The sequence below is a fragment of the Phalangium opilio genome, unplaced genomic scaffold (assembly GCF_054372755.1).
Source record: "Phalangium opilio isolate 3A_F unplaced genomic scaffold, DU_Popi_V2 ptg000048l_1, whole genome shotgun sequence".
Lineage (NCBI taxonomy): Eukaryota > Metazoa > Arthropoda > Arachnida > Opiliones > Phalangiidae > Phalangium > Phalangium opilio.
In genome coordinates, this window is record NW_028324170.1 from 6,564,493 (window position 1) to 6,583,939 (window position 19,447).

A 19,447-nucleotide genomic window follows, 5' to 3' on the forward strand; every position below is an offset into this window, starting at 1 on the left:
TCTTTTAATGCTCGATTCCAAGTTTACGCTCGAATGGTTTTGTATGAAGACTTAAGTGATCTCTAATAAATTAACCCTGTTTAACCTCAATCAATTAAAGAAATAGATTAAAAATTATAGGAATTTTAAGTAATTCCGATAATTTGATTGATATATATTCCTCAAATTATATAGGGCAGCTTAAATACGTATGGTATACAATACTAATGGTATATAAAAGTACGTTTGGGTTGTCTTATTCTCCTCAAGATGTCGCGTTCAGACAATTCTCCCATGCATTAAATTATTTTTTATTTATATAAGATACTCATGAAACGAAAAGAAAATACAAAATGTATTTAGGGAATTAGGTTTAAAAAGATTTTGACAAGAAATGTTAGTTTTTTAGCCAGAAAGCCATGAAAAAGGCAAGAGTAGCTATAAACTGTATACTAATTCAATTGTCAATCAATGCAGAGTAAACCTAACTCAGAGAAGCTGGCCTCTGACAGAACTTAAGTATTTACATATCTCTTAATCAACATGCATGCATGATTTGAATGGAGTTCTATAAGCCTGGAGCTTATATTTCAATTATAATTATTAATAATGTTCCAATACGTGACGTCCGGTGTTAGTATCTCCATGCATGGTCCTTACATCTAGAGGTCATAGCGCTCGATGATGGGCGACCTGCTGCAATGAAGTCTTACAGAGTACCTTGCACCAGCCCCTATCCTATTTGCTAACTGAGGGAGAAAAATATACCTTTTGAAGAACGTCGTTCACGAAAAGAAGAGGGAGCTAGGATCACTTTCATAAATAGACCACGGTATCTCTAACCTCTTCACATTATATATCACAATGTCAATGCGTTATTAAAATTGTTCGCTTCATTAAACCCATTTAATTACAGTAAACTTTGTTGCGGACGTGATTTAAGGCTTTCATTTAAATAATTTAGAAGAAACGTTTCGATTGCAACTGGTTTTTCACATACAAGGTTTTTTGAACTTGGGGCGTCTATATAAGTCATTAAGATAAACGACATGTTCAGGGGAGTAGTAGACATGTCTGAATGAAAGGGTTAAAAACGACTGGAATATCAGGAAAACTTGATCCTCTTGGTAAAAAACTTGAATTTGAATACAGAGAAAGCTTTCATTTCGAATAAAATTAGACAGAGTTTCAATAACAAACTCGAAGCTAAAAACATTTTCTCCGTAAATCGCAGTTTGATATAACTGCAGGAGACGAATTTCCAAATCTCTTTAAATAAATAGAAGAAACATACACAAGGAGAAGGAAACATGCTGCGTAGAATGAGTAGAAATTTGGGAGAGTGAAGGAAACAAAAAATAAATATCACTTTTACTTTTTCAATGCATGCGCACATGCAATGCGCAGAAGCGAAAATTTCTAGTGAGGTATGAGTGTTAAAAACGGACGTCGAGTGCTTGCTTATACTGATTTTCTCTTTAGTCGCGTATGTTTTCTTTAAGATTTAAACTTCAACACAAAGGTTTCTTGAACCTTTGACTCCTAGGGCACTTCTGAACTTAAGCCTTTGACTTTAAGAATATAGCTTAAAGCTTTTTGAAAGGGCTCCAATTTCATTAAAAATAAATGATCTTACCTAATTAAAAGGTTTAAGAAATTGGAGAGTCGAGCCGGAGTATCTTTCGGAACTAAAAAGGGTCAGGTTACACTATCCGAAAGCAGTCTGGTTACTTTAAAAGCTTCTAAAATCCCAGTGGGATGATTCAAAAGAATTCCAAGTGGAGTGGTGTACATTTCTTAAACACCCACTCCATTATGTTCGGCCGTTAGTTATATACTCCTTGTTACGTAATCAATGCTTGTAAAATAAAACCACACAGAGGTCAGGGAGGTCAAGCTCATTAAGGATAGTGAAAATATTATATTTCTTCCGTAACAAGGGCAGGATTATACGAATTTGTTTAGCTATTAGACGCGACGAAGGCAATAGTTTCCGTAATCTAAAGACCGTATACAAACTAAACTGAGGATCTAGAATCATAAATTCAGTTTGAGGAACTTAATTTAAAATCACTGAAGGCTATTGGCTTCTAAATACTAAGCAAACCTGATGTGCATTAACAACGAAGTTAATTCATTCATGGAACAAGAAAGAGACGTGACTCTGAGTAGTGTAAAGCACAATTAACTAATTCCAACCGACTCTTTAGTTAGACCAAACAGAAAGATAACAAGTATTCGGTTCAGTTCAGCTCTTTGCGCAAATAACTTCCACTGAGCCTTCTAGAACTACATACATGCCGTTTACGTTTAATAATATCATATCCCAGCAGCAACCGATCCAAGGACAAACAGATCCGCGCATTACTCGATCGAGTTAATCCCCCAAAATAGTAAAAACCTGAAGTTCATTTAGTTCATACACTATCCTAGAATGCACCCACCCAGGCATTTTCTTTTTGGAGAACTTCTGGTTCTGGTTGGCCCAGTAGTAGTTTAAAGTCATCAATACTAGTCAGTTGTCAAGATAGATCCAAGCTTCGAAAAGAGAGATAGAGAAATAGAGTAAAAGGGGTCGAGGTGGTATGGTATGGTATGGCTTGGTTTCCATTCTTCCTTGAGCTTTCTTCGGATATATTTCTTTCGCAGTTTCCTTATAGAGATAGAGCTAGCCAACACTCATCCCTCTACCGGCTGCTCAGGAAAGTTCTAAGGCAAAAAAAGAGGTTCCTTCCCTCCACAAACCGTATAAGTAATAAAAAAAGGAAAAGAAAAATTTAATGTAACCCATCAACGACCGGCAAGGAGAAGCCGCGTGAAAAAAATGCCAAGAAGAAAGAGATGGGATATATAGAAAAGCGGAAAACCACGAATGCTTTTTTTCTTTGAGAGAGAGAATGCATGGACCACCATGCAGTTTTTATCAAGTTGAATTAGTAATGGGTAAATAGCTGGGCGTTGGTTTGTAGTGTGTCCATTGGCATTTAATGTAACACACCCTTTGCTTTCGCTGGAAACTCTTGGTGGTTGGAAACGAGCGTAGGATTAAGGGTTACTTTGCATTAAGAAGTACCCGCGAACTGAACTCAATGAAGTAACGTTAAATTACATACCTTATTGGGTTTAGGGACAATTATTATTGATAAAATGTCTTGGGAATTTTATAATTATCTTTGGAAGAGTTTAATTTAAATGAATTTAGAAAATTTCACCTAAAATCTTACATCGCGAACTCTCTTGACACAAAAGGTCTACAGCGCATGTCCTGTATGAGACCCATGAACGTAGCCATGGTATGTACAGTTTCATGGTTCTTTTCTTTTAAACGCTACCCCACCGAATGGCCGGCGGTGATTTTAATAGGTTGTTTTAAACATATCATTTTTTGTTAAACCATCCCATTAAGGCAATAGGATAAACTAGTTTCACGCCTTTCGTAACAGTGTCAGTTGCTGATGAAATATGTACAAGTATTAAGTGTTGATATCATAATATCGATTGCGAGAAACGGGAGACCACTGTCGGTTTTCCATGCGTTTCATTGCGTATTCATTCAAATCTAGCTTTGATATTAGTGCAAAGTACGTTTGGTTTGTGCGCCTCCGTTTCGCAGTTTGGGGAAAAAGGTTTTTCTGTGGTAATTTTACTTTTTCATCGTGAGAACATAGCACTGATAAAGGTAGGGTTTGTACAATTTAAATATTACGATTATGGCTTCCCTTTTGGAAGATTCTTATCTTTGGAAGAGAATTTGACTATACTTGAGAAGATGGGGGAATATAACGGTCGGTTCAAGCGTCTCATCCGGAAAATGCGATACGATTAAATTAATGTTGAATGCGAAGAGAATGTAAAAGAATTTGACATTCAGATTGGGACGAACTATTTTCCGAACATCGCTCTGAAGTCCCAGAGAGAAAAAGTGGGTGGTTTTAAAATAACCTCTTTTTTGGGGGGTAAGGTTAGCATTCGATCTTCTCCTCTGTCAACTTTTATCTATATCTTCGCGAAAGCTGAAAAGCGGGATCGTTTTACGTCGGTTTTCCACGATTTTCCCTGTTCACATCTCGCGGTTTTCTGCAAAGCAAGCCACCAAACATTTTAAAACCGCCTACCTACATGATTTTAAAGGGGTAATGAAAACATAAAAACATGTCCGCGACTTTCAGGAATAATCCTGTCACTGTAAACATTTCCATTAAATATTTATTCCAGAATGATAATCATTTTCAGAGATAAGTAAAAAAGTTTAGAAAATTTGGTTTCCCAAAATTAGACTGATAAACAAAGTGATATTTGCATAATAAAATTTGCTAAAAATGTAAACAAACCATTGTTTCATACATTCCCTTTGAAATATATTTCAGGGACTACTTTCTTTCATTAGAATTAATTATAGCCTTACGCTGTAGCTTCCTTAACCTTTTCATGTAGGAAATAATTCGTCACAGTTTAAAACCAATTTTTCTATGTTCAACTATATTAATTCAAATTCAAATTAAGAATTAGCACAGACTTACACAAAGCATCACATAAGAGTTTCATAAATGGACTTAAAATCCTGTTGAAATAAGTCTAGCGCTCTAGATGTTACGAGAAAAATCGGGCGCACTTTAAAATTTTCAAATTAAAATTAGGCTTAACACTTGAGAAGAAATTTAAAGTGCAAAACGCCTTCTCCTCCGTCACTCCAAGTTGACGAGCGTGCACGTTTTTCAGTTAAAACTCTCTTACATACATCTAAAATCGCTAAAACTTTAATATTAAACTCATGATTTTGGATGTAATCAATCATTATGACAAAATAACTTAAGACTGGAGTATTATTGGGCCATAGAGGATGCGTGGAACGGGGCCTCGCAGCGATGCCCAACTCTATAACTACGACAAGTTAGGGGAGAAACAAGCTCAAACGCGGGTAAACAGGCGAAAGCCAATATCAGTTCGGGTCAAGAAAGGAATGGTCTCTTAGCTACTCGCTCTTAGCGCACGAAGCATTTTACAGTATATACAGGGTATGAAACGGTGGTAGGAACAAAGTACAGTGGTTTCTTTTGGCGATATTAAGTCGAAACGTTCTATGATGTACTTTTTAATTGGCGTCAGGGTTACCGTAAACAATTTACGATCGGAGTGTTTTACTGATTTAAGTATTAAATTGAAAGACAGTGCTAATTATTTGAAATTATATTGATTTTAAACGACATTTGTTTAAATATAAATAAAATCTATCGTTAAAATTTTGCCCTTAATTCTAAGCAAACGCCTGGTTCCACTTAATTTTAAAATTAATAAAAAACTGTCCTAGTTGAATGTCTGAAGTGCCAGATATTAAAATGTTTCGGTTTAAGTACATTACTATAAAACATCAATTATTCTAAAACAAAAAAAAAATAATTATCTTGTTTTTTTTAATTACCAAAAATTACATTTCCCCAAAATATTTATCATAAAATTCTGCATTATTTTCGAAACGCTCCGATCGCAACTTGCTTACTAAAAATCGCCAAAAGAACCCGTGAAATGTACATGGCTCGTACCAGAATTCTTGGAACACCCTGTACATATATAGTTTGATTGTAACAACATTCCATGGCAGGCTTTAAACTCGTGATGCAGTTGCACCCTAGTCCCCTTTGGGAGGTCAGGGAGAAAATGGTCTTAATTAAATGCTCTATTTCCACGCAAGATGTTGCTCGCCAGATTAATTAGCAATAAGACAGAGTTTAGCGAATTCTAGATTCCTCCATCAATCTTTAAACTGAGGAAAGTGTGTAAGTGCTTGGGCCGCCCGAACAGTTAAGTTTCTCTGCAGTTCTAAGCGATATTACCTGTACTCGAATCATCTGTAGTAAGTTCCTGCAGGCACTCGTATATCGCAATTAGAAGTACATTAAAGTAAAGCTATCTAATACTAATAAATCATTAGATATTTATAAGAAAAAATGTATAGTTTCAAAGTTACATAGATTACATAGCGTCTGTAATTTAAAACAATGAAAAAAACTTCCATTCGTTATTTAAGTATATTAGAAAGTTGGTCAAGACAAAATTAATTTTATGTTTTAAAAAGTTAGTAATATGCCTAAAATAATCATATATGGGTGATTCTGATAGGTCTGCCATAAAAAAGATGTTCTTTGGGTGGACGATTTTGGGTCGAAAATTTAACTTCCATCGCCATTTTGAAGTCCGTGAAATTGTTTTCAAGGTACGATTGAAGTATTTTAACGATGACCCCTTACATTTAATTAAGAAACTGAAAGACAACGATTTCTAATTTAATTAGGGGGTCACCCCTAAAACACTAAAATCATAACTCGGAACATTTTCGACTCAAAACAGTGCACCCAAAGAACATTTCCCTTAATTTATGGCCCAGGCTTATTAGAGACAACCTGCAGTGTATAAAGACAGAAAACTCTTCAATGTTTTCGGTTCATTAAATAACAGGGGCCCAACGCCGGGTAGCTTTGCCAGTTTTTTTAATAAGAAAGACCAAGATTCTGTAAAGCTCAGACTGCATTGAGCTTCCGAAACATTATTAGTAACTGAAGTAATTGTAAAGAAAATCACAACTTGTTTTCTGAATAAATAACGAATGAGACTGAAAATAAAAGAATCAACTACTTCTTGTTAACATACTTCCATGTAACGTTACCAATTTAACCCTTCCTTTCAATATCGGGAATGTTCAATTATTAAATGACTTTATTCCGGCACAAACATATTTAGTAGGATTCCATTCAAATATGAACCAATGTAGCTATATTAAGGTTGAGACTAAATTATATTAGTTAGGCTTTATAGTACTTAACAGCTTCTATAACTTCGTACGCATTAAATCAATTTACTTAAACGGGCCGGACTAAGTTCGTGGAAAGCATACACTCATATCCAGGTTATTCTAAACTTCAGTATAGTTAATTCGTACTATATAGGTATATATTCTTATCTACTTGGAAATTTAACTGAGGGGGCAGGCTTACGTGGGGAGGGGGAGGGGTGTATTTGGCGGGAAATGCTTGGATGGTTATTAAATTACATTAAGCCTTTGCATCGGTACCTTTGAAAATGCATAAACTATAATAAATTTTGCGGTTTATTACGATAATTACGGGGTATTTCCGCTCAATTACAAAATTTCATTCCTAATTCCTAATGTATACGCCATAGAGGCATCAAACGGAAATCGCGAACGTTTTATTGGGTTTAATTTACTTAATTTTTTATCAGGTGGTGTAGATTTTTATCAATTTAAAAATTTTCCATCGATGAATTTCAAAATTTTTAGCAGATACCAACCACTTTTCACTCTTCGCAAAACCTGATCCGCATCACGTAGGGTATAAGTGGCTCCATAAGTTCATAAGATATGTTCCATGAGTTTGTCACTGATTACTGAGAGCTTGTCATGAAGTGACGTAGGTGAAACGTCATAGATTCTTGTAAAGCGACGCCTGATGAGGCGCTGTCAAAGGCTGAGTATAGGCTAAATGGGAAGATGGACTGCAAAACCTAGTGTAGTCAATTCTCGCGTCACTCTCGAACTAGCTCTCAGTAAAACTCTATCATCACGGAGTAATGGAACATATCTTATAACCTTATGGTGGCTCTGATTGGTCAAATTCACGAGACTTCTAAAAAAAAGGTCTGAAACCTAATTTATAGAATCATATGAACCACCTACAGTTGGGGCAATTCAAGTTGGCTCAACTAGTACATTTGGAGGTAAAATTGGTTGATGGTAAAGACCCTTTAGAATACTAACTTTTCTATAAACTCTAAGGGAAGAATTCCGGCAATTTGGATTTTTAATATCAAGGTAATATGGCGTACTACGCAACCACTCTATATACCTACGTTGTTTCATTTCAACGCAACGTTGCGCCTCATGTCAGAAATCCGAACTCTAATTCAAGGGAAAATGGACTTGGCCAGGGGTAAATAACGAAAGGAGTTAGAGACGCTAGCTTCCGTACTGTAGAATACAGTGGGACTTTCAAACGTAGATACAGAAAAGAGAAAACGCCTCGGTCGCGCCGCCTATAATTCAAAATAAGTATCATATTTTGCAACCAATAGCGTGGCAGCAAAGATTCGAAAGCCATGCTGGGATATCGATTTTCTCCTGTCTGCTAGTATTCGTCTGCTTACGACTGAGTGACAATTAGGGTTAGAGTAAAGTTTATTTATTAAGGTGCACTTGAATTAGAAACATGCAACTTTAAAGTCGGTAAATACCTTATTCGATAATGAAATGGAATTAAATGTCGTTTTTGCATCCTTCAATACAGTTTTAGTTGTTTTAATTTCTTTAGTCACAGATACAGTCGATGATCCTGATCCCACAGTTCCCAGTAAGCCTTGGCTCACTGGGCCGACTCTGTAACCGCGCACTTACGGCAAAACAAGTTTGATCACATTTTGAGGATTTCCCCGGCTTCAAATTGCAAATTGTTTCACTTATCTTTCTTCTTTAAATCGCTGTTTACTCGCGATTGAATATAATAATTATATTGGGTTAATTTATGAGACGACTTCACAACATCAACACCCGCCATTTTACTTTACCCAGAATACCTTGCGGCGCGAGATTTTAAGGCAAAACTTTTAAGGTTCTGCTCTTATTTACAATACAGTTCCAAAGATGGCACTACGTTAGTTACAAATTCTATGACGTTTCAAGGTCCCACTGTATTCTACACTACGGAAGCTAGCGTCTCTAACTCCTTTCGTTATTTACCCCTGACTTGGCCTTAGGCTACACGCTCGTTAATCACATTGCTGTGGAAGCTGCAGTTAGGCCTTGGCTGGAAATGCAAAGGCTTAAGGCATTCGCTTAACGTCATCATCTAGGAAATTCCTGTTCCTTCCCCATATCCAACGCCAGAAAACATATTTAGCAGAAGACCGCGAGCACTAGCCACTAGGCCGCCTCGTAATGCGTTTCATTTCAAAGCTGCCTAAGGTTTTAGCTTTTGGCCAATTCAAACGAAACCTTCCTTCTTTTAGGCAAAATTTTTGATCTTGTACTTTGGTTACTTTCGTAGTTTTTTTTTATTATTTTCAGTCGGCGTGTCGTATGATGCTATTAAATTGAAAAGCTTACCGCCAAGGCCCAAGAAAGTAAAGTTAGAAAAGAAACATAATGTTATTAGATCAGGTGGTTTAAGCAAATACAAAATTCACGTCTCAAATATATATACAAGAATCAATTGCATTTACAGGGCCTTTCCCAATCATCGCAAAAGAACAATGCACAGAACAAACAATAAACAATTTTTAGGGTGACGAAGTGGTTCACGCCTTGTAGCAAGACCATTCATGGATAGCCAACTTCAATTAAATGCTTTAAAAGCAAAGAGGCCAAGCTGATCCTACAAGAGATCGTCTTACACATTATTGTACAGTTGCTAAGGTTAGACGGAAGCCATCAAGCTTCTCATTACTTAAAAGATGATCACTTAATACCAGAGATTTTAGCCAAATCTTTCGATTGGCCAAGACCCAATGTGCTTTGTTCCTACCAACCTATTTTTAACGTCCTGTATTATTAAAAGTAATGATCCAGACCCACCGAACACTTGTTCAAAATACGAGATGAAATATCATTTTCCTAATAAAAAATAAAATATGAAACTGGAGCATACAAAACTTATATTGTAAGTGCTTTCTAATTTTGAGAAATTATTTAAAAAAGAAAAAAATAAGATGAATATATTACACTATCTCTTTTCCTAAATACATATATCTCATATCATGAAATATTAGTAGCAACGCTTCTTTGTAGAATTAAGATTGTGAAATTGAATCCCGTTGAAATATAATCCCCCCTTTATAAATTTTTAAGAACTCGAAAATTGAAAATGAAACGGGATGAAATTTTCAAGTCTGCAGCTTAGGAGAAGTTACGGGCTCCACTCCATTCCGTTCCAGAACTCTCTACCTTATGCTAGCGTTAAATTTAAATCCTTTAGAAAAAGGACAGTGAAAAAAATTAAATTGAAAGACAGTCTCAAAAGAAGTGGAGAAGAAGAAAAAAACTAACTAAAAACTACATTTGTTTTCAATCTAAATTAACACCGCAGTCGGAAGCCGATCTTAATGCGTTTATAATGACGTAAGGAACGCATTAGGCCCGGCTTTGACAGAAGACTCACCTTAAAGTCCCAAGAAGTCGTCGCGTTTTATTAAAACAACGGAATGTATAGGTATATGAGCGTATGTGGGATTTCTTTTTTTGGCGGGAAATTTCACGTGGAGTAAAGTAAGTTTTCGCGCGCGTTTATTTCCAGGCGGGTAATTAGATTGGCACAGCTGGACATAAGCTTCGCGGGCCGCTTTTGAAAATCACTTTCCATCCGTTCCCTTTTGCCCCCCTTTCGCTATATAGGCGTGCTTAGCAGGCTTCTAAGACATATTTGGCGCGCTCTAGGCTTTCTATAGCACCCGCTAAGAGTTAATTAGAGTTATGATGCATTTTTAGCCGGATCATATGAGAAAGAAGTTTTCAAGTTGCTTCCAAAAACCCCCGAAAAGAAAAAGTGGATGGGAGATAAGAAAAATAATAAAAAACCTTATTCCTAAAGGTCCAAAGTCAACTTGGCATTTTCACCTGACATAATTGGTTTTCTTAGTTTCTACGGCGCATGCTTATTACTAAAGATGTATCTTCACATATATCCCATCAAAAATTACAAATACAAAAAATAGTTATAGGTGACTTACAGTTTTTTTGATTCCAAAAATGGTCCAGAAGTACAGATCTATAAAGAAAGAAATTAAGATAAACTATTTATTACAATTTTACGAACTTTTGTTCATATTAAATAATTATAATTTAGATAAACATAAAGTACAAAAGTAAATTCTTAATTTCGAACTATAACCATAAAACTAGCCAGATAAATTCCGAATTTCTTTTCAAAAAAAAAAAAAAAAAATAAGCCTAAATAGAATAAATTACCCCCAAAAGTGTCGCGTACAGACGACACCCTATCCTTTACCAGCCCTTTCTTCGCTAAGCCTAAATATATTTTCATTGAATTTACTATACCACTATACGGGTATGCACCATATAGTTTTTATTTTAAGCACGGTTTGAACCAAGCTAGGGCCACTTTAGAAAGAGAAAGAGAGAGAGGCCCACAAGTAAAAAATTCTCTAGAAAAGTGTTTGGGGTAGCATAACCCAACGTCTTACCCCAAACCCAAAAGTGCTATATTGGAGGCAGCCATTTTTCATTTGGGGAAGGGAGGGGGGTTGAAATATCCCATCTATAGTAGCCCTAAAGTAGGGCCCAGCCTGAACATTTTATATCAAAACAGAAATCGATTATATGAAGTGGACATCGTCCTCAGTTTAAGGTATTAAAAAGGTCAAGAAATAATACAAAATATAGATGCAGTGACTTGGTTATGGATTGACTAAGTATATCGTAATTTTAATGTGGTTTTCTTGTCATTGATTCTAGTATTTTTGTCGCTCAGAACCTTTAGGAATACAACGGTTACTTTGCTTAAATTACTAAATTAATGTAATTAATCTAATATTAATCGTAAAAATTACAACAATATGCACGTGTATCTCCTGTTAATTGTGATTCATGCAAACCAAAATTTGACTCCAAAGCTGAGCATCATTCGATTTGCGGCTAAATGGGCACCTGTTTTTATTTTGTTATAATAAACCGAATAAATTGCTGCCTTTTCTAAAATATCACTAAATCAGATACGTTTTTACCCCAAAATATTGCTATCTTTTCCAAATTATTCCCAATTAGCTTGTTTAATGCCACCTTTCCAAAATTGTCATTCGTCTTCGAAGCTCGAATAGTTGAACAGTGGGGAAATTTTATTTTTCCATTTTGAAACTTCATCTTACAACCTTCTGACGATAAAATAACAAAGTTGGGGAGCTAGCACTGCTCAACCACTTTACTTTTAAAAGTGAAATAACCCTTTCTGCACTTAAGAAAACATTTAGTTTAAATTTTTGCGCCCGCATACGTATTTACTGTATGGGGATTACAACTACGTTAGGCTTAACCCGTCTTACACTATAAGGTTTTTTTTATACTTAAAGAATCTTTATAGGCTTAGCGGAAGTACAGCACTAAAATTCATCGCTTTAGCAGCTGAACGTTTCCCTGCAGTTTCTGCTGAAGGGTTAAGGCGAGACACGAAAAGAGTTACGCTGTGTGTTTCTAACCTAAACTTTATGGTGTTATACCAAACTTTGTTCTTGCTATGAGTTTAAAATTAAAATACTTCGCGAGCCATACGAAATATTCGTAAACTTTGCAACGTTAGTTATAGCCTTAAGGGGTTGTTGAGCTCTTAGGCTTTCGTGATTCAGGGATATTTACGTAATGTTTGTTTAAATTGCTTAGAAAACTACGTGAAAAGGAAAATAACTCTTTGAGACTTCAACGGCATTAATATGTCCGAGTTTGTGAATGAAGTATAGATTGCAGGTGAACATGACCCTCCCCGCCATTGAGGTCGAAATATTTACGTTCCTTAAAAGGATTGTGCAATAGATTCTATTCGCTTTGCTAAAAAAGACTCAAAACGTTAATGAAGCTCACCACTGAAACATCCGCTTTAATCTTTAACAGATTGAAGTATTGGACCAGTTGTAATCAGTATTTCCTATTTTTTTCCGCATAATGTCACTGGCACAAAGTTCAAAAACAAACAAACGCACACCATTTATGACGTCTTTCCGCTTTTGGCGCTTTTTCTCTGGTTGGCTGAAATTTTGGTCAATAAGAACGGGGTCAGATTTTGTATGAAATTTTGGAAAATACAGAATGGTGAAATTGAATTTCCATCTTCTAGGTGATAATATATATATAAAAAATGTAATCAAATGTTTTTATGAGTTTCATTAGCGTTTCTTATGATTCCATAAAGTCATTTAAAAAATTATTCGAAAGCTTAAATTTTTCTGGATAAAATATCAACAACCATCCGAACAAAACAACTAAATTTATTTATAGAATACTTTAAATTTGTTAAGTCTATCTGTACATTGTATAATGTTCTTTTGACAAAATGAATGGGACCTTATATGTACGGGCTTAAAAGCCAAACTTATCCGTATGAAAAGCCAATAGGAGCCAATACTAACAAACATCTTTTGACAAGGCCCAACGATGCCGAACTGATTTTAGTTTAATAACATTAAAGCTTTTTAAGCCAACTTCCTTATAGGATATGGGGCTGGGAGAAAAATTGCCAGATCCTTTCACAAGCAGGAGCGAGAAAAAGAAGCCTTTCTTTAGCTCTTTTGGTCCTCGATGGAGCCAGGACGTGGTAAAAGGAGTCAGTCACAAGGGGGCCGAAAGGAAGAGAGGCTAAAAACGGAACGGTCGATGGAGCGGACAAGCACACATCCGGAGAAAATAGATAGAGGACCGTGGCGCGAATAGACTCAATTCCAGCTTGAAAACGGAATCCTTATCCACCTTCATCTCTCACAAATTGATTGGCCAGCACTGCGTAATTCTTGACAATTTTCATACGCGACTCGAAGTAATTCATGGATGTAGAGACTCGGACTACATAGAAACTGGGTGGGTGGAAATAAGGAGCAAATGTCCAGCGCGTGACTGACCAATGGCGCGCGCGACTTGAAATTGTCCAGGGAGAGCTTTTGCCGTAATAGTTCGAAACACACTTGTCCCAGAGAAAGAAGATAAGCCCGACACAGTGTACATTTTGATAGCGACCAAGGTCCGAATGTACAAGGTACAGCAAAAACATATAGCTCTAAAACCTTAAGAACAGCATTTCAGTCCTATCGCGATCTGGAGTTTGCTTGGCTAGATCTGCAGGGGTCAGTGTTCACGTGACAAGAGCAATTAAAAGGGCTTCCTTTGAAAATATTATTTGTTAAAGGGATTTTGGTGACAACTAAATATTCATTGTTAATTGGAGTTTTTCATTGAACGATACTAAAGATATATAGGACGTTCCAAAAAGGGTGGAATGTTTTTGGTATTTTGTCCTTTGAGCCAACCTAAACAAGTGTTTTAGAGATGACCCCTATCTGATGTCGTGACTGTATTCATTATCGAACCAACTTAGCAACTTGTAATGACACTAAAGTTTAAATAATTCACTCCACTGTGGAGCGGTCGATTGAAGTAAATATATAATCGTACTACACTTCTATTATCAAATTCAAATTTGCGTGTTAATCCTAATTACAGGCCAATTTTCACTTTTACTGCCTGTCTTTCGAGGGGTTCACCACTTCAATTGCTGTTATGAAGGGGGCATATCAATTAATATTTAGAAAACAAATATTTATGTAAAGTATTCATTCCCTTGGAAAACCTATTTACACTTTATTTAGTAAAAATGAAAAACACAACGGAATAGCCAATTTACATGGCCTTGCAGTTAACGCTATGGATTTTTCGAGACTACATGGTTTGAAATGTTTGTTGGAAACTAAGGCTTAATGTACAAAAGCTGAAACGCACTGTAAGAATCAAGGGAATACACTAATCGTTAAACTCAACGAATAGCGTGTTTCCCCGCAGAGAAAATAATGGAAGTTTCAGTACATCTGTATATTTATAACATAATAACGTAGGCAGGCACATTTCCCGCCATTTGTAACATAAAAATGGGGAAAGTAGGCTTAACAAAAAATAGAAAGTATAATTAGGTCATTTGTCCGAACGTTAAAATACAAACACCATGACGTCACGTGCAATATTACAATTCTGCCTCAGTAGGTAGGCCTATTTCCCGCCATTTGTAACATAAAAATAGACTTAACGATAAAAAGAAAGCATTAAAATACAAACACAACCTTGCAGTCATACATCTAATTATAATAAGTAACGTAACCCCTTCATGTAAATTTTACAATTTTATATTTTTAAACCCAAATTTATCCATTGCATTTTAAATCATATATATTATCAATAACGAATTTATTGGGACTTTCCTTCATGTTGTCTAAGCCTAGGAATAAATTAGGCCAATCTTATCCGGGGAAAAGATATACATTCAAGAATCAAGAGGAAAGATACGGATGCACTGAGAGATGATGGAGAAAGAGATTATGCCCCCCTAAAAGTATCATCTTTGCAAATATATTCGAGGACCTCCATTGAATTGAGTAGGACTTCCGAGGCTTAGCTATATCGAATATTATTCTAATAAGCCTTTCTTCTATAACATCTCTTCATTCTTTCGGTTCACGCGAATAAACCTTAAAGATTCTCTCTCGTGAACTCGAACTCCTCAAATGAAGGATGAAGGAACGAAAGATGAAAAAAAAATTCAAGGCAAAGGCTTAGCTTCTGAAAAATCTTTATAATATAAGACCGTATATATGATAGAAAACTCAAGGCGTTAGAAATTGAAAATGATACATTTTACTCGACGTATCACGCCCATATTCTTTTTCCTCCACGTAACGTTGCGGGATATATATTCTCTAATTTATGACTGGTGAAGTGAGAATATTCTGATGGGAAAAAGTCAAATACAGAAGCTGGAAAATACGCCCTATCCGCGGAAAACAAGGTGTACCGTGCCTGATCAATGATACAACTTATAACATTCTCTAGAGTCGAAGTTTTAACACCAACGCGGCTAAGGTCGCGACGCTTTAAATTACGATTAGAAACTGCAGAACTGGAGGATGTTGAGAAGACTCGATCAGGAGAACAGGTAGGACGAATCCGGGCTGCTAGGGAAGTCAAGGATTAAGATCAAATGCTGTACGCTATCAAGCTTGAATGGAGAGAGACCCCGTGCTCAAGTCCAAATCGGGCCTTGGCATTATTTCCAATATAGGAGCGTGTACGGATAGTTCTCATTCGCGCTCCCGTGTGTTTGATGTCCGATAGGAATTATTAGGGAAATCTATAGCTTAGCATATAACACGAATTTGTTTAAGTTTAATATGAATATGCGGATAAAAACCTTTCCCATGCAGAATAATCCTGGATATTCGACGTCTGGCAAAAATTAAGGGGATGTTCTTTGGACAATTTTGAGTCACAAATGTTGTTAGACATTTTTCCATCCGGGTCACTGTTTTCTATAGTTATGATTTGAGTGTTTTAGGGATGACCCCTTAATTAAATTAGAAATCATTGTATTTCAGTTTCTTTTAAATTTAAGGGGTCATCGTTAAAATACTTAAATCGTACCTTGAAAACAATTTCGGTAAAATACTCTGGACAATCCTAACTTGAAAACGGTGGTCCGAGCGGCAAAATGTCATAGAAATTACATTTCCGACTCAAAACCCCCAAAAAGAACATTCCTTTAATTTAGGGTCCAGACTTATCAGAAACACCCTGCATACGCGCTTTAATAATAAATAACCTAACTCTTGAATGACTTAAGTTTCATACATCGAAATGCAACGCTGTTAAAACGCACAATCTCCATGTTTAAAACGATCTTACAAAATTAAGTTTAAGAGATAAGTTCCATAAGCGTAAGTGACTCGGGAAATTCGGGTTAACTGACTAAACAAGGCTTTATAGAACTTTCATACCCCCCCCCTAATAAATTTGTTTGAAGTCACCAGGTGCCGCTTTACGAGAACTAAATCAAAGCCACTCCACGTCAATCCCTCAGTAAACATTGTCAAACTTACGAAACATACCTTTATGAATCTCACTCTTAGCCAAATATCAGCTATGGGAAATGAATATTAATTAACCGAAATGAATTCATGTGATTGTTGAATCTATTCCCCCCGTTTACAAAATACAGGGATTGGTCGGACGCCGTGGTGTATAGCATAGCTGCCGGATTATCTTTGATTATTCTGATCTCCCTTTTGGCGCGGGACCGTATATATATACGTCAATTCTAGCTTCCGAATCTAGCGGGAACTGCTCCGAGCCTATTTAGGCCATCCCAATTAAGCCCGAAGCTTCTGTAGACTACTTAACAATACCCCGGTGCTCCTTCTCTCTCTCTCTCTCTCTCTCTCTCTCTCTCTCTCTCTCTCTCTCTCTCTCTCTCTCATATACGCTATTACCCACGCTATCCCTGGTTTCAATCTTCACCATTATTTACCAGTTGATATCCGGTTTTCGCGCTGCCCAGAGCGTGCCCGCTTCGTACTCAGTCTAAAGGTACAATGAAGTCGTCGCCTTTTTGCTTCAACAACGACTAAGGATGGCTACAATACCTATTGGATACCACTTCAAACCGTGCACATTTGAAACATTGGTAACTCTTGAACAACAAACAACAGATCAAGAGAAAAACTTTGAACTTTTTCAAAAGTCGGGGGGAAATGGGGCTCTGTTGTTTCTATCCAAAGGCGTTCAAACTAAAGGACTTTGGTGGACTAGTAACGTTGAAGCCTTATCTAACGAGTTTCGGTCCACTTAGAGGACATACTACGCTCAGCCACCTTTGGAAAAAATTCTATTTCATGGAAGAACAAAATAATAAGAATTCATTGAATGAGTCCATTTAAAGACTGTCCAACTTTAAAATGTACGTCACAACCTAGCAACACTTCCAGAGGAAAGACAGTATGCTTGGTTTACAAAAAATGGACTCGAGAAAAAGGGAGAGGTTTGAAAAACATTTCCTACTCAAAATGGAACAACAAAGACACCAGTTAGGGGTATGTCAATCCAGCTGCCTTATCCTCTATAACCATGTATCATGGACCGTCATAAACTAGAGAAATAAAATTATTTGTACATTTTTCTTCTTAAATCACAAGGATGATTGATTAGCAGCCTTAAGCCTTTGTCGGAGAAAAATCTTTTAAATTTACAGTCGGTTTTCTCATTTGAAAGTATACGTGTGTGTGTGTGAGAGAGAGAAAGGGTAAGGGTGCCCTGCGCTTGAAGGGAAAATTGTTTGGTGAAAATAAACTGCTTACTTAATAGCGGACCTCCCTCTTTGGCGCGGGTTAACCCCGCAAAATATCTGTTAATTGATGCAGCACCGGTCTTTTCATTGTGTAAGGACTGACTGTATCGGAGATTGATGATGGAGAAACAATATATACACGTACGGTTGCGTATCCAAGCAGGATACGCGAGAGAGAATGATGGAGGATGAGAGAGAAATGATGACGAGCCGGAGGATGTTTAGAGTCTGCTGGACCCTATAGAGTTTCGTATACCCGAGCGCGCCGCGTGTTATATCAGATGGAACTACCGAAGTTACGTGTGGGGAAAGGGGTAAAGGAGCACCCTGGAGTATCGATATTCAAGGCAGTTAAGCCTCGCGTACGTATTACGTTTATAATTACGTTCGCAATAAAGGGATCATAGATGAAATAGTTAAGATCCAGCAAAATTAAGGAATTGCACGCGTCTGGAATCTATGCTCTTAAGCGTATTTTCAGCGGTTATTTTTGGGTGAGCTAGATCGGCACAGTTCAGTTTTACAAGCTAATGTGATATAGTTTTCCAGCAAGGCTGCATCAGACCTAGTGCTTGCTTTTTCATGCACAGGCGAAATAACATAACGCCGGAAATGCATTTGTGGTCATGAAATATCTATTACTTATGAATAACAAGATGACCCCGGCCAGTTTAGTATTTTTGCTCGACCTAAAGTGACGAGAATTAGCATTATTAAATTTTCTATATGGTAACCTCGGCTTATTTATTTACTTTTTAGCCTTTTAGCTTCTTTTATATATCAAGTATAATTCGGATTATGAATAAAATTAATCTAGTATGCTCAGGTCACACCAAAAATGGGGAAGAAAGAGGGGGAAAGGCACCCAGCCGCAAAGGGACCTAACAATCGTTTTCCAGCTCTAAAAAGCGCGAAAGGAAAAACGAGGCTCAATTGCATGGTCTATCTGTTAGTAACGCTCTGGCAGAGTTTCGCTCACAAAGCGTGTTTAGAAAGAGAAAATGAAGAAAATGAGTACGCGTGGAGCGGAAATAGGAAGTCACAAAATTTAGAACATGTTGGAATTAGACTCCTAGATTATTAACATGGTTTTAATATAGAGTGAACACTACATATGAAAGTCCTGGATTAAACAAAGAGCAAAACTTTATTCACTCCACATATAACCATTCCATCTAAACTAACTTTGACTTGGAGAAAACGCAAACGAAAGCGCCTTAACTCTCCCTCAGAACGTATATACTTGAAAACAAAAGAATTGCCCTTAGCCCTAGCGCATTACCCTAGCTGGCCCTATCCGTCTCGAAAACGGAAATTTCCTTCTAATCAAAATGCTTATTTCCTGCACGCTCCTACCCGGCTGCCAAAGCAACTCAAATTGATCGAGGCGCTAACGTTAACTCTTCCTTAGAAGCCGAGAGAAATGTATTCGTCGGATCTTCGATGAATCTTTTAAGCTTATTGCCGAACGAAAGAGCCAGCCCCACATTGCCTTCAATTAACGAGCAAGAGATATTTGATACGGCCATTCAAATTCAAACCACCGCTCACTCGCTCCTTCTCCCCAAAATGGGAAACATTTC

At 36.8% G+C, this 19,447-nt stretch overlaps 1 protein-coding gene across 1 annotated transcript in view; it reads right to left on the minus strand.

Moving 5' to 3' along the window:
- Window positions 1-19,447, minus strand: part of LOC149674035 (uncharacterized) — a 111,614-nt gene that overhangs the window by 91,084 nt on the left and 1,083 nt on the right. Inside the window, exon 2 of the mRNA XM_089839868.1 lies at window positions 10,711-10,748. The gene's annotated coding sequence lies outside the window, so the exon portion shown is untranslated. The remainder of the gene's footprint in view (window positions 1-10,710; window positions 10,749-19,447) is intronic.